We start from the raw sequence: 6034 nt of genomic DNA, 5'->3' as shown, positions 1-6034 counted from the left end.
TCCCCGTTGCTAGGGTCCGTGCGGCTCAGCGCGCCCGGCGTCTGGCATTGCTAGGGAGCCGGCGGCTGTACGTGCATGGCATCTCTAGTTGCTAGGCGCCGGGCCGCGCAGACCATCAAGCGGACCCCGGCGCCTAACAGTACCCCCCCCCTTGAGGAGGGGTCAAGGAACCCCTAAAGCCAGGTTTCTGAGGAAATTCCCGGAAAAATGCCCTCTTGAGCCTCGGGGCATGAAGATCCTTATCCAGGACCCAAGACCTTTCCTCCGGACCATAGCCTTTCCAGTGAACCAGAAAATACAGCCGATCCCGGGACAATTTGGAATCGAGAACCTTCTCTACCAAGAACTCCTGTTGTCCCTGTACATCCACTGGAGATCTACCCTGAGAGATCTTCCGAGGAAATCTACTGGAAGAAACGTATTGTTTCAACAGGGAACAATGAAACGTATTTCCAATCCTGAGAGATCTTGGTAAATGTAACCGAAAGGCAACTGGGTTGACTCTTTTAATAATAAGAAATGGCCCAATAAATTTGGGTCCCAGTCTAGCTGAGGATTGTCGAAGCCTGATGTTGCGAGTCGACAACCACACCCTATCTCCCACCTTAAAAGTGCAAGGACGTCGGAGCCTGTCAGAAAATTTCTTCTCTCGAAAGGCCGCTTTTCTGAGAGCAAGGTGCACCTTTTTCCAAATGGCTCTGAGATGGGAGGTTAAGGTAAGCGAGGAGACTGAGGAATGATGAAAAAAAGAATTAGCTCTGGGGTGAAAACCAAAAACTGAAAAGAATGGAGACTCTTTAGTGGAGGAATGACAAGAATTATTGTAAGCAAATTCAGCCAACGGAAGAAACTCGGACCAATCATTCTGGAGTTTGGCTGAATACAAGCGCAAATATTGTTTCAATGATTGGTTAACTCGTTCGGTTTGCCCGTTGGATTGTGGGTGGTAACCGGATGTTAACGACAATTTCATCTTCAATGAGGCACAAAAACATTTCCAGAATTGTGCGATGAATTGTGGACCCCGATCAGAAACAATATCAGTAGGCAACCCATGAAGCCTGAATACATGGCGGAGAAACAAAACTGCCAACCCTTGGGCAGAAGGCAATCGGGGAAGAGCAATAAAATGAGCCATTTTACTAAAACGGTCCACTACCACCCATATGACTCGGAATCCGGCTGAAAGGGGAAGGTCAACCACAAAATCCATGGAAATATGAGACCACGGCCGGAGAGGAACATTTACGGGCATAAGTTGCCCGATGGGCAAGGAACGGGGAACCTTATGCTGTGCACAAACCTGACTTGAATAAACAAATTCCTTGACGTCTTTAGAAAGACCAGGCCACCATACTGAGCGAGAGACTAACTCCAATGTCTTAGAGACTCCTGGATGCCCTGAAACTTTGTTATCATGGAATTCCGTTAAAACAGTAACTCTCAAAAACTCAGGGACGTAAAGACGACCAGCAGGAGTAATTCTAGGAGCTTGGTGTTGGAGCTGTTTTAACTGGGTAAATAAATCTTGTGTGAGGCCCGCCCAGATGACCGAAGATGGAAGTATGGGGGTAACAGGATTGTTATTGTGAACCGGAAGAAAGCTATGTGACAGGGCATCAGCCTTAGTATTCTTGGAACCAGGCCTGAAAGTGATTATAAATTTGAAACGCGTAAAAAATAATGCCCAACGTGCCTGCCGGGCATTAAGCCGCTTAGCCGATTCAATCTATTGCAGGTTCTTATGGTCAGTCAATACCGAAATAGTATGTTTTGCTCCCTCCAGCCAATGCCTCCACTCCTCGAAAGCCCATTTTACCGCCAGTAACTCCCGATTACCAACGTCATAGTTGGATTCAGCGGAGGAGAATTTCCTGGACATAAAGGCACAAGGATGTAACTCCAGAGACTCCGGATCCTTTTGAGAAAGGATAGCCCCCACTCCAACCTCCGAGGCATCAACCTCCACCACAAAGGGCAATTCCGGATTAGGATGTCAGAGGACTGGAGCCGAGACAAAGGCTTGTTTCAAGGCCCGGAAGGACAACTCAGCTTCACGCGACCAGTTGGTAGGATCCGCTCCTTTCTTTGTCAGAGCTACAATGGGAGCAACCAGGTCAGAAAAAGAATGAATAAACCTCCTATAATAATTCGCAAACCCTAAAAAACGCTTAATTGCTTTTAAATTGGTGGGTTGCGCCCAACTAAGGATGGCCTGGAGTTTCTTTGGTTCCATGGAAAATTATGTACCCTAAAAAAGATACTTCCGTGACATGAAACTCACACTTCTCCAGCTTGGCATATAAATGATTCTCACATAACTTTTGAAGAACCAGACGCACCTGGGTAACATGTTGTTCCATTGATTTAGAAAAAATCAGGATGTCGTCTAAGTAAACGACCACGAATTTCCCTAGGAAGTCACGGAGCACATCGTTAATGAGGTCTTGAAAAACTGCCGGAGCATTGGACAGGCCGAACGGCATCACCAGGTATTCGTAGTGACCCGACTGAGAACTGAAGGCCGTTTTCCACTCATCTCCAGATTTAATTCGGATGAGGTTGTACGCTCCTCTAAGGTCAATTTTAGAAAAAATCACAGCAGAACGTAACTGATCAAAGAGTACAGAAATCAACGGCAAAGGATAGGTGTTTTTAACTGAGATCTTATTCAGGGCTCTAAAATCAATGCAAGGTCTAAGCGAGCCATCCTTTTTCTCCACAAAGAAGAAGCCTGCACTTAAAGGAGATTTTGATGGTCTAATAAATCCTTTCTCAAGGCTCTCCTTTACATAATCATTCATAGCCGCAGTTTCTGGCCCGGATAATGCATATAATCTTCCCTTTGGCAATGCGGCACCAGGAATTAACTCAATAGCACAATCATAAGGCCGATGGGGAGGCAGAATGTCCGCATTGCCTTTGGAGAAAACATCAGCAAACTCCTGGTATTCCACCGGAATGAGTTCTGGAATGATAGCTGCTACTCTGACTGGAAACGTGATACATTCCTTATCACAAAAAGTACCCCAATGTGAAATCTTCCCCGACCGCCAATCAATGGTGGGATTATGAAAGGCCAGCCAAGGGTGACCCAGAACAACTGGAACTGCTGGGCAATGTGTAAGAAAGAACTCGATTTTCTCGGAATGTAGAGCTCCTACTGTAAGTAGTACAGGGGGTGTACGGAGAGAAATAATCCCATTAGACAGCGGACTCCCATCTAAGCCATGCATGGTGACACACCTACCCAAAGGTAACTGAGGAATGCCTAAGGCCTTAGCCCAAGTTAAATCCATAAAGTTTCCTGCAGCTCCACTGTCAACAAAAGCCGACACCAAAGAACTGAGGCTGCCAAAGGAAACTTTAACTGGGACTAAAAGGGAGTTATTCGAGGAGATAAGCTGCAGACCTAGGTGAACCCCCTCACAATTCACCTGGTCAAAGCGTTTCCCGACTTGTTCGGACAATTACGAGCAAAATGTCCCTTACCCCCACAGTACAGACAAAGACCAGAATTTTGCCTTCTGGCTCTTTCTTCAGGAGACAGCCGGGAGAGACCCATCTGCATGGTCTCCTCTACGTCTTCAGGAATGGAATATACACACGGACTTGTCCTTACAGGTGCTCCTTTTTCAGCCCTCCGCTCTCTGAGACGACGATCAATCTTAATAGAAAGCTCCATGAGTTTATCGAGAGTCTCAGGAGCAGGGTACTGAAGGAGACTGTCTTTTATAGACTCTGATAAGCCGAGGCGAAACTGACTGCGCAGGGCTGGGTCATTCCAGCCACAGTCGTTCGACCAACGGCGAAACTCCGTACAATAAACCTCTGCAGGATTTCTACCCTGTCTGAGAGGGCGCAACTGACTTTCAGCGGACGCCTCTCTATCAGGGTCATCATACAAGAGCCCTAAAGACTCAAAAAAAGCGTCAATTGACAACAATGCCGGATCCTCTGCTCTTAAACCAAATGCCCAGGTCTGAGGATCCCCCTGGAGCAAAGAAATAATAAACCCGACCCGCTGAGATTCAGTACCCGAGGAAGTCGGTCTTAAACGAAAATAAAGTTTACAGGATTCTTTAAAATTAAAAAACTCTTTTCTATCACCAGAAAAACGGTCAGGCAAATGCATCTTTGGTTCAGGGACTACCCTTGGGGAAGCTCGCAAAAGATCTTCCTGCGACTTCACCCGAAGAGAAAGATCCTGAACCATCTGAGTAAGTTCTTGAATCTGGCTGACTAAGAGCTGACCAGGATTTGGCCCTAAACCTGTTGGATTCATGAGGCCGATAAACTCTCACAAAACTGAATGAGAAAAAATTAAACCCCGTTTAATTTTAAGTTTTGGTATGGCCGGTAATAATGTTATGATTCCAGCACTCTGGTCAGAGAAGATCTTATGGCAAGGACTGGAGCACTGGAACGGAATGCTGGGGAAGGGAGCAGGACAGGAAAATAGCCCCTGGCGCCCTAACTCTGTTGTCTCACCCGTGTTGTCAGAAATCCCCTGCAAGACTATGGTTTCTTGAGCCCTTGGCAGCCGCGTTTGAAGGGCGGATTATGTCTGCCCAACTTCGATGCCCCCCCGGTCTTAATGAGAGACAAAGGGAAACCTGAGACAGGGTGATAACAAGAGGCCCTCTAACTAAACAACCAGGCCAGGGGCTAAGCAAACTCAAAACTATAATAAGTAGACAAGTCAAAATTTCAAACCCCCTGTTATGGTGTAGGGTACCTGGCCTTCTCTGATGTAATCAGAGTTAGATTTGATTCAGTGATTTTATAAAAACAGCTAGGAAGCACAATTTAGCAGTGGGTTGCAGAGAAAAAAAATATGCTGGCAGAAAAATCCAATTGAGTGATTAAACAGCTCTTCATTTTCTGGCTTTATTTTTATGCTAACAAATTTGTTCTCTGAAAAGTGTCCACAAAGCCAAGTCTCTGATTAACACCTTTGTAAGGATGGTTTTTCACCTATTACTAAATTAAACTTGCTTCATTGGAAAGGCAGCAAGATGCATCCTCATTTCAATGGTAAGTCAACCTTCTTGCCCTATGTTCCCTGTCAACGGATGAAGACGCATCATTATCTACCGCAGTCATTTTGGCCCAATAGATATGCAAGAAGTTTAGATTCCCCTTTCTTTGCAGGTAGAGGAAGGAAAAGGAAGAGGTCTGTAGCCTCTTCAAGATCGCAGGACCAGAGATTGTCCTCTGCTTCTGCCAAATCCACTGCATGACACTGGGGCTTTCTTGCAGGAGCCCACACCAGTGGGGGCACGTCTAAAACTCTTCAGTCAGTTCTGGATTCATTCGGACCTGGACTCGTGGGTTTTACAAATAGTGTCCCAAGGGTACAAACTGGGGTTTCAAGACGTTCCCCCTCACCGATTGTTCAAATTGGCCTTAGTCAGCAGGGAGAAGGTTTTTATTCAAGCCTCTTCATGGTCCCGAAGCCGGACGGCTCAGTCAGACCAATCTTAAATCTGAAATCCCTCAATTTCTTCCTAAAGAAATTCAATTTCAAGATGGAATTTCTCAGGGCAGTGATCTCCAGTCCGGAGGACGGAGATTTCATGGTTTTGGTAGACATAAAGGATGCCTACTTACATGTTCCCATTTAGCCACTGCCTCAAGCTACCTAAGGTTTGCAATTCAGGATTGTCATTACCAATTTCAGACATTGCCGTTTGGTCTGTCCACGGCTCCGAGGATTTTCACCAGGGTGATGGCGGAAATTATGGTTCTCCTTCGCAAGCAAGGAGTCACAATTATCCCGTACTTGGATGATCTCCTGATAAAGGCGAGATCCAGGGACCAGTTGGTGCAAAACATTGCACTCTCCCTGACAGTTCTTCAACAACATGGTTGGCTCCTAAACTTGCCAAAATCGCAGTTGGTCCCAATGACGCGGTTGTTGTTTTTGGGAGTCATACTGTTAGGCGCCGGGGTCCGCTTGATGGTCTGCGCGGCCCGGCACCTAGCAACTAGAGACGCCGTGCACGTACAGCCGCCGGCTCCCTAGCAACGC

Source organism: Pseudophryne corroboree, unplaced genomic scaffold, assembly GCF_028390025.1.
Source record: "Pseudophryne corroboree isolate aPseCor3 unplaced genomic scaffold, aPseCor3.hap2 scaffold_913, whole genome shotgun sequence".
In the NCBI taxonomy this organism is placed as follows: Eukaryota; Metazoa; Chordata; class Amphibia; order Anura; family Myobatrachidae; genus Pseudophryne; species Pseudophryne corroboree.
This window is presented reverse-complemented; position numbering follows the sequence as displayed.